Source organism: Lissotriton vulgaris, chromosome 1_1, assembly GCF_964263255.1.
Source record: "Lissotriton vulgaris chromosome 1_1, aLisVul1.2, whole genome shotgun sequence".
Taxonomy (NCBI): Eukaryota; Metazoa; Chordata; class Amphibia; order Caudata; family Salamandridae; genus Lissotriton; species Lissotriton vulgaris.
In genome coordinates this window covers 829617501-829631583 of record NC_141685.1, presented here as the reverse complement: position 1 = coordinate 829631583, position 14083 = coordinate 829617501, and the positions used below count along the sequence as shown (strand labels likewise).

General features: G+C 43.2%; 1 protein-coding gene across 2 annotated transcripts in view; it reads left to right on the top strand.

Annotated features, from left to right (window-relative positions):
• Positions 1-14083, top strand: part of TLCD4 (TLC domain containing 4) — a 288746-nt gene that overhangs the window by 11026 nt on the left and 263637 nt on the right. Inside the window, exon 1 of one of the 2 annotated variants that reach the window (XM_086957314.1) lies at positions 11199-11530. The exons of the other annotated variant lie outside the window; for it this stretch is intronic. The gene's annotated coding sequence lies outside the window, so the exon portion shown is untranslated. Of the gene's footprint in view, positions 1-11198; positions 11531-14083 lie in introns of those variants that run through there. 2 annotated transcript variants of the gene reach the window in all.

The window sequence follows — 14083 nt, the reverse complement described above, 5'->3', positions numbered from 1 at the left end:
GCAGAGCCTCACTACAGTGCAGCCATCTTGCCTCAGGCTCTCTAGCACCCCCCAGAAATTACACATTAGACAGAAACAATGTCACTTTGCAGTACAATAATCCCCATCTTTTGAGCAAAAAAAACCCAAAAGAAAACATGAGTTCAAAGTGAGAAAGGAAGACTTGGTAAAATAAAAGATAATTAATCTTTGTATTTATTTTTTTGGTCCTCATTTTTGCCCTTGGTATACCACATAGAAGCACAAGGAGAGAGATATATACTGTCACAGATAGACTGGTGGTGACAACAACCTGATTATTCAGTGCTGCCTCACAGTATTGTCTCAACCCTGCCAAAGCGCTGCCTTAGGGTAACCATAATAGAGTGATATTGCTGCAGTCCAATACCCATCACGAGTAACAAGCCACAATATTGGGTATATCAAGAACAGAGCAGACCAAGCAGCCTAATCATTGGACCATGTTGGGGGGAAAAAAAATTACAAAAATTAAAAAATTAAAAAAAATCAGTCTACACACCGATTATACCAAATTCAAAAGGAACCAAAAATTCCGTTTATCAGGATTACCAGCTCTTGCTAAGTCAACTTTTGAAGTTTGCAGTACTGAAATACGCCAGTCTAGCAAGGTAGGAGGTGATGCATCCTTCCATTTCCTACAGATTTCTCTTCTGGCCAACAGTAAACAATAAAAGAGAAGGTTTTTGGCTGGACCCCGACCTCTGATGATATTCCAAAAATTGCAAGCATTGAGTTTATCGAGATTTGAATACCCAGGTCTGTCGACAGTGAAGCACTTCTTGAATCCCAGTAGGGGAGCAGCAATGGACATTCAAAATTCATATGTATGTCAGAAGCTGCTAACAACCCACACTTGGGACATGCCACGGGAGAGTCCTTTGAGAATTTTGATATTCTCTGCGGTGAATAATAGGCCCTACGCAGGGTAAAAGGATGGTTCCTACGAAGCCAAGCAGGCTTCACAATATCCCACATGATCTTAAAGGATGAATACCACATATTCTCAAGATCGTGGCCAGTAAAGGAGGAGCTCCACAGCGTCTCCGGAAGTTTAAATTCGCCATCGACCTCTTCTAGTAATAGTTTGTACCAAACTGAAACCTCCTTTCTGGCTGGGGGTTTATCCAACATCAGGGTCGCAATGTTGAACTTTTCTACTGTGGCTAGAGATTGCAGAAGACTCATACGATCTTGGTCTTCACTCCCTCTGTCAATTCTGGGCAGAGTAAACCTAGTTAAAATGTCTATCTTACCCAAAATTTCTTTTTTGTTTAATTCTGTTCCCCTGTATTTTGAGCCCTCTGTTATAGCTAAACTTCAAGGTGATATTAGCTCTTTCATTTGGAACGACCGTATACCAAGGATAGCGTGGAAAAAAATCAGGCGCCGTAGAGAAAAAGGGGGCCTGGCAGCTCCCAACTTACAACTATATGCGTGGGCATTTCAATTCTCCCACGCTAGGATGCTGCTTAAAATGCCCACGAATTTTGGAATTGGATGTATGTTTGCAGCTTTACTTAGAGGAGAAGGGGTGGGCCAGCAGGGTTTTTTGTTTAAATTTGGTGACTTTAAGTTTTTTTTTAAAGTGAAGCTGAAGATTTTGCAGGGTATGATAAAAATTTGGGTTAAACTTAGAAGTGCTATAAAGGTGGGTTATTTTGCATGCAGGTCACCACTTTGGGACTCTCCTGGGAGCCCGGGATGGCTTCTCGACAGCCTTGCAACCGTTGAGAGAGGCAGGCCTGGAGGTCTGGGAGGATCTTTTTATAGAAGGCTGTCTACTCCCATGGGATTCTTTGTTAGTTAAAATCGGTTAGGGCCTTTCTAGGTTTAAATATTTGCAGATTGCAGACTGGGCTCACTCACAGATTTCTGTTAGGGGTAGATTCCAATTGGGAGGAGATAGTACTCTAGAGGCCCTGATGTTGGATAAATCTTTGTATTTTTGTTTGTCCTGCAGGTTACGTTTTTGCCAGTCACTTGCCTTCTGTTGGCAGGGCACTAATAGTTAAGAAGAACAAAATAGTACTTCAATCACATCGGGGGCAGCGGACGGGCACTGATTAAGTTGAATCAAATCAGTGCTTGGACCCTGCTCTACAGAGAGTAATGGAAATTATGTTAAACCTGTTTTGACAAATTACGAGACTGTAAAGAAGAGTGCCAAGCGAGCCAAGAAATGGTAAGCAACGGGCGGACTTCAAGTTTTTTGTTAACAACTGTGTCTCTCAAGCGAAACACTAGCGCAAGCTCTAGTAAGTTTGACCATAAAAAGTGATCTTGTCTAGTTGCTGGACCTCTTGTGTGCATTTGGGGCTGGCATGTTTTTGCATGTTCTATCTTTTCTATCAGTTTGTGCTTTAGCCTTTTCCCTGGGTGATTGTCCGATACCCACTTCTCTTGGAGTGCCCCTTCCCTTGTGTGCCCCTCAGAACTCTAGTTCACATTTGCAATGTTTCAGAAGTTATTTTAAGGGTGTTTAGGGGTAAGCATGAATATTTGACAAAGTCTATAAAGCTGTTAAACTGTATCTAAGCACGTGGCGGGAAAAGATCATGAAGTCTTTTCAAAAGTATGCACTGTCTTTCGAAAATCATGTCTAGTGGGGACGCTCCTTGTCAAATATGAGCAGTTCACCCTGTCCAGTTTTTTCTATTTGCCCTTTAGTTCTCCTCCATAGTGCCAAAAGTCATATTGGAGTGTACGCTTCAGAAGAATCCATAACATTGCGTAAAAGTCATCTTTAATGTCCACTCTAATTCAATCCAGTTTTACTTTAACCACATGGCTGCTAGGCGTTTTCCCGTCCTGCGCTGAAGAACCAAAATCACCATTATTCATGACGAGCTGGCCTTGTCATCCGCGCACGGCAGGTAAGCGCCATGACGAGCCCAGCTCGTCATTAGCTTCGAAGGGGTTAAAGTAGCCAAAAATAGATCTCGCAAGTGTCTGTTGTATGTACGAATATGTTTTTCTATAGGACAGTCAATATGTGCGTGAATAACAGTTATATTTAGGAAGTCCGACAAAAATCAAGGCAGTAGTCGGAAATTTAAAATACCCTCAATTTGAACCAAAGCTTTTACGGCATCAAGCAAGCAAAGCAGGTCATTGCAACCATCTAAAGAAGAGCTCTCTTGTCACTTGCAACTATGCATCGATCTATTCATCCTTTCATCCTTCCATCTACTTACTGATATCCACCATTTCACTTTTATATTCTGTCATCCATTCATTCAATCTTTCACCATTCAACAGAATGGTTGAAAGACCGCCCATCCATATTCAAACCAATCCCACAAACCTATCCATCCATTCATCCTTCCACCCTTTCAGTCTTCTGTCCCTCCAGCCACCCTTTGTCATCCATCCTTCCATCTTCCTTACCATCCATCCATCCTTATGCTCCTCTATCTATCCACCCATCCATCCTCCCTTTCACGCATTCATCCATCTTTTCACTCCAGCAACCTTCCTTTCACTCATCCATCTACCCTCCCACCCATTTATTCACCCTTTCACTCATACATCAATGCTTCCACTTATTTATCCATCCACCATCCCTTTCACTCATCCAGTCTTACACCGCCCTGTCGTTCATTCATCCATTCATCTATCCATCCATTGACCCTTTCACTCACACAAACACCCACCCACCCTTTCACATTAATTATGAGCCTTTGTCTGCCAAGTTGCAGTTAGTAAAGGCCATCAAAAACTCCACCACCATTATAGCTGCTAAAAGGGGGTGCACATCGCCCCGTCCAAATCTATCCACCACTCCAAATCTATCAATCAAATCTATCCATCCATCCTTTCGCTTTTTCATCTATCCACCCTTTCAGTCATCTATTCTCCCTTTGATTCATTCATCTTTCTGCCCTTTCACTCAACCCTCTCCTCTTCCATCCACCCTTCTATCATCCATTTATAAATCTATCTATCCATTCACTCATGCATCCATCCACCCTTTCACTCAGCCATCCATCCTTGCACTCATCCATCCTTTCACTCATTCATTCATCCAGCCCTCACCATCCATCCTTATACTCACACATGCATACATCCTTTCACTTACACATCCTTTCACTTACAGATCCATCCATCTATCCACTTAGTTACCCACTCACCTTTTAACGCCGTTGTCTGCTGAGCTACAGACGGAAGACGCCCATCGAGAACTCCACCCCCACTGTAGCTGCTTCCGCAAGGGTTCACAACGCCCCTGCCAACAAGCGTTTGCAATGCAATAGGCCTTGCATTAGGAAAGTTTGAGCTATTGGTATTGTAAAGGACACATTTTTTATTTATGTGTTGGTTTTGAAAATAGCTAAATTAATAGCTTTGTCATATACAATGCCAATATTTTTAACTTTCGCAAATGTGACACCTATAGCATTTGTAATGCAATATGTGTTGTATTTACGTAACTTAGATGTATTGCTATTACAAATAACAATGGGTTTTATTTTTTTTTATAATTAATACTTAAATAAAAGTTATTGTAATTTATAATGGCAATAGCTTAAACTTTTGTAAATAACTTTTGTGAAGATTATGTTCAGTGTATTTTATTGTGACTAAAATCCAAGAACAGAAGTGAAATATTAACATCTTTTTGTGACATTTGTAATAAAGCTTGAAACATTGAGAGAACATATTTTAACCAGTTGTTGTTGAATGGTTGCACAGATTGATGCTGTGGTGGCGCTGAGTGATGTTGTGGTGGCGACGAGTAATGCTGTGGCGTTCAGTGATGCTGTGGTAGCGCATAGTGATGTTGTGGTACCCCTGAGTGATGCTGTGGTGGTGCTGAGTGATGCTCTGGTGATGCGATAGATAGAGTGAGTGCAATAGATAGAGTGAGTGCAATAGATGGATAGAGGGAGGGCGATAGAGTGAGGCCGTTAGATAGATAGAGGGAGGGCAATAGATAGAGTGAGGGTGTTAGATAGTTAGAGGGAGGTAGGACGATAGATAGAGTGAGGGCGATAGATACAGTGAGTGCAATAGATAGACAGATAGAGTGTGGGCGATAAATAGAGTGTGGGCGATAGATAAAGTGTGGGCGATAGATAGAGTGTGGGCGATACAATGAGGGCGATAGATAGAGTAAGGGCGATAGATAGAGTGAGGGCGATAGATTGATAGAGTGAGGGCAATAGATAGATAGAGTGAGGGCGATAGATAGATAGAGTGAGGGCGATAGATAGAGTGAGGGCGATAGATAGATAGAGTGAGGGCGATAGATGGATAGATAGAGTGAGGGCGATAGATAGATAGAGTGTGGGCGATAGATAGATAAAGAGTGTGGGCGATAGATAGAGTGAGGGCGATAGATAGATAGATAGAGTGAGGGCAATAGATAGATAGAGTGAGGGCGATAGGTGGATAGAGTGAGGGCGATAGGTAGATAGAGTGAGGGCGATAGATAGATAGAGAGAGGGCGATAGATAGATAGAGTGAGGGCGATAGATAAATAGAGTGAGGGCGATAGATGGATAGATAGAGTGAGGGCGATAGATAGATAGAGTGAGGGCGATAGATAGATAAAGAGTGTGAATAGAGACATACCCTATGCACACACTTGAAAGGTATAAAAAATGGGCACAATATGTCCAAATGCAAATGTTCAATACAGTGCAGAGAAACAACAATAATATGCAAGTTGATGTAAATAAATAAACAAGTATTTGTAAAGAAATCTTGGTCTCCTTGTTTTAATCAATCACAGCTTGTGAACAACCAGCCGACACGTGTTTCATCGCATCTCGCGAATCTTCAGGGCTCCAATGGTTGTGTTTGGACCAAGCGGTCGCTCTTCCGGTGATACTTCCGACCCGGAAGGGCCCAAAACCATCCAATCTCAATTTCGAAGTGAATTAAATTAGCTTGCAAGCGTAATGCGCTTGTTGTGGGTCGCCCGGGAGAAGGTGTAGAAGTCAATCACTCTATATCTAAACTTTTTCGTATCTCGCGAATGTTAGGGATTGCTCAATGGCCTCGTCCGGACTTGATGTCTTAAAGACGTCTCTTCACTTTCATGTTCTCCCGGGTCTCTGTGTTCGGAGTGCGGACCAGATAGATAGAGTGAGGGCGATAGATAGATAGAGTGAGGGCGATAGATAGATAGAGTGAGGGCGATAGATGGATAGATAGAGTGAGGGCGATAGATAGATAGAGTGTGGGCGATAGATAGATAAAGAGTGTGGGCGATAGATAGAGTGAGGGCGATAGATAGACAGATAGAGTGAGGGCAATAGATAGATAGAGTGAGGGCGATAGGTGGATAGAGTGAGGGCGATAGGTAGATAGATTGAGGGCGATAGATAGATAGAGAGAGGGCGATAGATAGATAGAGTGAGGGCGATAGATAGATAGAGTGAGGGCGATAGATGGATAGATAGAGTGAGGGCGATAGATAGATAGAGTGAGGGCGATAGATAGATAAAGAGTGTGGGCGATAGATATAGTGTGGGCGATAGATAGAGTGTGGGCGATAGATAGAGTGAGGGCAATAGATAGAGTGAGGGTGATAGATAGATAGAGTGAGGGTGATAGATAGATAGAGTGAGGGCGATAGATAGATAGAGTGAGGGCGATAGATGGATAGATAGAGTGAGGGCGATAGATGGATAGAGTGAGGGCGATAGATAGATAAAGAGTGAGGGCAAAAGATAGATAGATAGAGTTAGGGCGATAGATAGAGTGAGGGCGATAGACAGAGTGAGGGCGATCAATAGATAGATAGAGTGATGGCGATAGATAGATAGAGTGAGGGCGATAGATGGATAGATAGAGTGAGGGCGATAGATGGATAGAGTGAGGGCGATAGATAGATAAAGAGTGAGGGCAAAAGATAGATAGATAGAGTTAGGGCGATAGATAGAGTGAGGGCGATAGACAGAGTGAGGGCGATCAATAGATAGATAGAGTGATGGCGATAGATAGATGTGTTGTTTATGCAATCTGTAAGCCCTTTGTATAAAAAAGCTACATGTGGTTGTGCTATTTTTGTGCAAGAATTTGCAGGCACCTTTTGCACTGTGTGCTAATTGAGTACTTTTGTTTGCAGTTTGAGGCTCAGTGACTGCAATAGGTGCGAACTCCATGCACAGTGCTGGCTTCAGCATATACCGTAAAGGTGAATAGTATGCCTTTTGTACAGACTTGACATGCAACAATTTGCACAAAAGTGGCAGCTAAGGCCTTTGCTAATACTGCTAGATGTGTTTTTTGCGCAATGTGTAAGCCCTTTGTAAAAAAAGCAACATATGGTTGTGCTATTTCTGTGCAACATGTTGCAGGTAACTTTTGTGCAAGGTGCTGATTGAGCATTTTGTTTTGCAGTTAATGCTCACTCGAGGTGGTTTGTAGGCATTGCTTATTAGCAGGTAGGTAATGTATGACGCATTGGAGATGCTGCTTTTGATGTATGTACAACAAGTAGCAGTGTGGAATTCCTCTGCAAAAGCACCGCACAGATCCTAACAAGACTGTAAAGGACTGAGTTTAGGTGTAGTTAGTCAATTGAGGAGTGGTGCTAGGTTAGACTACCTTTGCTATGCTAGCGTAGGACGTTAGTGATAGGTATAGCCCTATTGGACGGGTTGCTTGTGTGCGGTTCAGATTTTTAGATGGCGAAAACAGAGTATTTGCTGTCTGTGAGTACATGGTTTGTTGGGGAGTAGAATACAGTTTACAAAGGAATATGACGGTGAGAGCGAGGGGAGGAGACTAAGACAGTTGTTGGGTTGCTGCAGGTCAAAAGGTATGGAGGAGCGCCGGCTTAGTGAATGGCAAATGAAAGAGTATGCTTTTAAAAAGTGAGAACTTACAGCAGAGGCACTAACACTATGAAAGTTTAAGCTCCAACCCTGTACTCCTAGTGCTGTAAAAAGTCCACCGCTCTCCCTCCCCATGTTATGTGCTTGTACAGGCACCCGTTTAAAGTTTATACTGCAGCAGAATGAAATTGTGCTGGGCAACGCTTTACAAGTTTGTTCTTTCACTAAAAAATAAGGTGGTTTCTAACATGGCTATTAACTGTTTATTATTGTTTTGGGTAAGAGTATTTTTTGCTTTCGTCTAGTATGTATGAGTTTTAATAGGAGCATTATACTTTTGTGACTGGCTGGGGATTGGCTCTGTTTTGAACCTGGCTGTGTGCTGGACCGTTTTTTAGCCTAAGATTCTGCTCATGATTTCTTAAACTATCCGTAACTGGTCGTGCAATAGGTGTGCTTTAGATTAAGTCTCAGTATTGTTCTTGTATAATGCATAACTCCCAAAAAAACAGATCAACAGCAAAAGCTATTGTATATAATGACATATATATGAAATGTAATTAAAACTAAACAGTACGCTATAAAGAAAAGAAGACAGACGCCGTATTACAACAGCATACTGTTAAAATACGGTCACATTTCTTATCTGCTTGTTACTGAAGCGCACATGGCGCTAGTAACATAGCCACCGATTCTATTATTAACAGTTCTTGTACTACAAAGCATAAGGCTTAAATGTTTAACAACAAAGCACGAAGCTCATAAGCGTAGTGCCAGGAGCCAGCTAGAAACATGCACATATCCCCCATGGAGGTCAACTAACAACTCACAGCAGATGCTAAAAAGCAATAAATAACTTGCTTTTTAGCACCTAATCCGGCATACCTAAACCAACCACGTGCCAGGCGCCAGATGTGCACATAGAGATTCTCCCATGGAGATAAAGTAACCCTTCAGAGTAGATGCTAAAAAGCTGAAAATAACGTGCTTTTACCAGCTAATTAAACACAACTACGCAAATAGTAGGCAACATTTTTCTGGTTTGTTTTTGTCCTAAAATAAAAGTGGTTTTCAGCATTACTCTTAGATGTGGGGTTTTGCTAAAAGGTTAAAAGTATGCTTCACTTGTTAAGTGTAACTACGGCCTCCATACACCGCAATGGCTGCGAACTCTGTGCAGGATGCTGGCTGAGCACGTAATATAAAAGTGATCGGTGCGCCCTCTGCACAGACATGTAACAAAAATTTGCACAAAAGTGCTCACTGAGCCCTCCCTTAAAAGTGCTAAATGTGTTGTTTATGCAATGTGAAAGCCCTTTGTGTAAAAAAAACACATGTGGTTGTGCTATTTTTGTGGAACATGTTGCAGGCAACTTTTGTGCTGTGTGCTAATTGAGCACTTTTGTTTGCAGTTTGAGGCTCAGTGTTCCTGCCTTTAGATTTTTATTTGACTGTGGTAAAAAAGATCTGAAGCAGCTAAGCTCTACAAACAGAAGATTGAGGTGGTTTGTAGGCATTGGTTATTAGCAGGTAAACTATTAATGACATTTAAAAATACGCCGCTTTTGAAGCACGTGCAACAACCATTAACGTAAGTTAACAAGGAGGGGAGAGAGAGATTACAGGTGGATTCGTTCTCCCTAGTCAATAGTTAATAAACAAAAGGAATCCACTGAGGAAGGGCTTCCCTACTAAGGTGGGGAACACCCTGTGTTGTAAAATACCCCTCACACACCAAAAGGACCCTTGGTTTCATGCTTCATCATTGGGGTCTTCGCACCCCTCTACGGGATGCGGCGTGTTACAACCAGAGACTACGCGGGAGCACTTAATTGGACTATGTGTGGTGTGTGTGAAGGAATATTTATGTGCGTGAGTGGTGAGGTTATACAGTAAGTAAGGTTTAAAAAGGGCCTGGCTGGTGGGGTGAAAGATAATTTTAATCTGCCCCCGAGCTGGCACTATTAAAAACGTGCAGTAAATGGAGGTGTATTATGCAGGACTATGTGCACTACCTCCCATGGCAAGCCTGGAATGGGTCTTATATTAAAGGAAACCCTTCATGAAGGCCAGTACTATGCATGTATTATCTGCAACGTACATTGCAGGTTTGTCCATTGAAAACAAAGTAGCATCTCGGAAACCAGTTTTTTTTAAAAACACATGCAGTACCTGAGTGTGTCAAGAAATTGGGACTTCTCACCATGACACAAAGACTCGTAAACTCTCTTAGTGAAAAAAAAGCAGCCGCGAAATGAAATCTAAAGCGGCCGCAAAATGAAATTAAAAGCGGCAGCAAAATAAAATCAAAAGCGGCCGCGGAATGAAATTAAAAGCGGCAGCAAAATGAAAAATAAAAGCGGCCGGGAAATAAAATTAAACAAGCTCACGGCATTGCGTGGTGGGAGGCGGTGGAGCGGCATTGGTTGGTGGGGGCAGGGGAGCGACTTGCGAGCGGATTCCTTTGAAGTGTGATGGTGGTGTGCTATGTGCAACGTGGCTGGCATTTGTGCACGCGAGACGATAAACAGACCAAAAGAGAAAACTAGCGACCGCATGCTGGCAAATGGTGACCTGCAGAGCGCGTGAATGGGAAGAGTGGCCGGCCGTGCGAGGTGGGAGGGGAAGTAGGAGAGTGCTGGTGTGCGCACGCGGGGGGCGGGGAGTGGCAGCCTTTGAAGTGTGATGTGAGGCACAGACAAATGGTGGTTTGTGACGTGGCTGGTATGTGCACCCGCATAGATCACATGAACTGTGGCTAATCCGCCGTTGGTAGACTGTTCTTTTGCCCTTACTATAATCTCTGCCAGCAATGCGCAAGCGCATTGGCAGGCCGAGACCTAAAAATCATAGAAGGATAAGGTGGAGGAACGTTGTGGTTTGTCGATATATATTCTGTTAGTAGGGATGCTGGGAAATATTTTATTGTATTTCGTATGTGCTCTTAACTTAAACTTTATGGACTCCTTAACCTTTTTTTTTTATCTCTTGAATATGTTTAGTTTCAGTGTTGTAATTTTTTCTATAGATAGTCGTCCTGGTTTTATATGAATTATACGATTCTAAATGTAAATGTTTATTTTTTATTTAATATTCCTCTTATTAATTTAGCTTTTTATGCGTATCTGTGACCGCGAAACAAAGAATCAAATGTTTGTTTTCTGAAAAGTATTTACAAACGGAAAAATGTGTATTTCTTTGGGGAGGGCTATCCAAATTAAGGCTGCAGCTCTCGAACCAGAGTTCAACCGAATTAAATGTGGAAATCCTCCAATTTATTATTTCGAGAGCAATTTGTTTTCCTTCCTTTTCAGTTTCATCCAGTGCAATTGCAAATACCTCCTAGTATTTACCACGTTTTTAAAGGAGTTCCACTTCCTGGATTGAAGCCAGCGAAGGTGGTTTCTTAAAGGGGCAAGCACTGGTTTAGTGTTTCCTTTCAGAAGTCATATTGGAATGAATGAATGTTCGTGGACACCACACATAATTCAGTGCACAGAAATGCGCCGTGACGTGGGTTTACGTTAGGCAGTCAATGGGGCCCTCACGGAAACATGGTAGGGCGGAGTACCACCCCACCCACCCCACATTGCAGCGTGCACTGCAAGTGCTCGGACGGCTGAAGTGTACTCCAGGCTGCTGACTGCAGCGGGGCTGCATTCCTTATCTGCAGTCCTCGATGACCACGTCTCCGCCCTCGTAACGTGCTTGCAGTATTTCACGTAAGTCACTTTTCATGTTTTTAAACACAGAAACAGGTACAAACTTCCAAAAACATGAGCTCGGAAAGGCGAACGCATCCATAGTTAGTATGAACTGCGTTTAAATTAAGATTTCCAAAATTGGAGCCCCAGAAGCATTTTTAAACGGGCGGAAGTCCAAAGTTTTGTATTCCATTGTTCGTGGTCGCAGACTCCCGCTGTACACAGAGCGCCCCGATTAGGGCTTAAAAAAAATAAAACCCATTAGATGTGTCTCTTTCCGTTTTTTGTTCCTAGACTGAATGAAACACATCGAAAAGAGAGATCAGTCAGTACCTTTCTTTAATTTGTTTGTTGCGGAGGTCATATATTCACATAATTTATTTAGTCATGTGTTGTGGAAATGTTTAGACTTCCAGAAAGTGGAATTACTTAAAAAAATTTAGGATTTGGGCTTTAGGATTTTATCTCGAAAAAAGGTTGTGGATTTTATGTGGTAACCGTAACCCCAGTCAAAAGTCCCATTGAGCACTTCTAAATAGAGCCTCTCAGTTTTGATAATCAATGAAATACTTGTTAATGACAGTGTCGCTTCCAAGTGATGCCACATTTCTTTCTCCTATCCCTGACTTGTTAGGCAACATTTTCATTCAAGGCGGAATTTCTGGGTCATAATCAATGGTAAAGGCACAATTAAGAGTTTAAGAATAATATAAAGCAAAAGAGATTGATTTATAACAAAGGTTTGATATCTGCAGGTTTATAAATGCTGAATTCTATTGTTTAATGACACTGTTAAACATTCATCAACTCCAGTAAACTTCATTCATTGAACACGTATATGACTATGTATGCATGAAATGTTAAATTAATTGAGGTATAAGAAGTAAATGACAATAGAAAGGAATGGAAAAATTACTACGAGGCAAAAAATTCAACATCCAGAGGACTAAAAATCTACGACTGACTGAGTCCCACACAAGACAAATGGGCCATATGGGCCAAATGGGCTAGCATTTACCGATAGTGAAACGCTGCTTGCAGACGTGCTCCTGGACCACGCTAGCACGCTATTGCTGCTTACCTGTATTTTAGCTGCAAATCTCAATTTTTTAAAATCGCCGTTCTACTGATGTGAATGACCTGTATTTGCACGGTATAATTTTAAACAATTGTGGGCACATTAGCAAAGTTACCTTTCTGTGTGGTCATCACCGCTTACCTCCCCGTTCCACCGCAGCTTGTGCTGTTTGTTGTGGAGGGAGTGTCTAACGCGGTACAGAGGGAGTCCTTCCACCCTCACTTCCGGGGGCCATCTTGGAGAGCTGACGGTCTAGTGGTTGGACTAGGACCATCAGCAGCCTCCTATTTAAAGCTCACATGGAGCATACGCGCAGCGGTTACGCGCAGCGGTTACGCGCAGCGGGCGCGCCATAGGTGCGCCATAGGTGAGCCCATCTTTGCCCATCCGTGACCATCCGGGGCCTGGGGCCGGAACCCCTGGCCAGAATGGGGTTTATTCAAGGGGCGACCTATTACAGCTTAACTTGGGTAAGTCCCTTTTGGAGCCGGCTACCTTACATCGGCTGGGTTGCGAGGGTCTGCTAATTTCACCTAGGAGTGTTAGAGGGCGACAGCGCACTCCCAACACACATACCCTGAGCTACGGTCTATTGAATACTCGCTCTTTGCAGAGCCATAGGTTAGAGGTCTTCACACTTCTGGAAGACGGGGAGTTAGATGTCCTCGCGCTTACTGAAACATGGCTGGAGGATTGCTCAGCGCCTGATCTAGTGGCGGCCCTTCCAGATAACTATCTGGCTATTCATTTTAACAGGGAGGGAGCCAAGAGAGGAGGAGGAGTAGCCCTTCTATATCAGTCATGCCTCCGTGCCAATAGGTTCCTCTCTGAAACCCTTGGAGGAGCTGAGGTTATGGGGGTTAAGCTTAGGAGGGGAGCGGTCTGTGTGGTGTTCTTGGTGGTTTATCGGCCACCCTGGGCGTCGTCTGACTTCCCCACTCTCTTTGTAAGATTGGTCCAGGACCTGTGTACAAGATATGATAAAATGGTGATCGTTGGGGACTTCAACTATCATTGGGAAAAATCCCCTAAAGAAGGACAAGCATTACAGATCGAGGAGGCGGTCTCCTCCTTAGGTCTTACCCAACAGGTCAAGGGACCGACACATGAGAAAGGTCATATGCTCGACTTAGTCTGGACCACCATGCCAGCCCAGGGTATCACGGAAATTCTTCCCTGTGCTTGGTCCGACCATTTTCTAATAAAGGGTAGACTCATATTGAGGGGCCCCCTGTCCAAACCTGGGGAGGGCTGGAAAACGGCCTGTAAATGGAGAAACCTTGATGGGGAAAAACTGGTCCATCTCCTAGAACACCACCCTTCAGCCAAAGAGCAGGATGCCAACGTTGATGCTCTATGCGGACACCTCCAGCATAAACTGGGGAGTGCCATTGATGTGGTGGCACCTCTTCGCAGGATGAAGAAGGTGGCGAGAGGAGCCGGGGCGCCTTGGTATAATGATTCCCTTAGGGAGATGAAACGCGGGGTGAGGA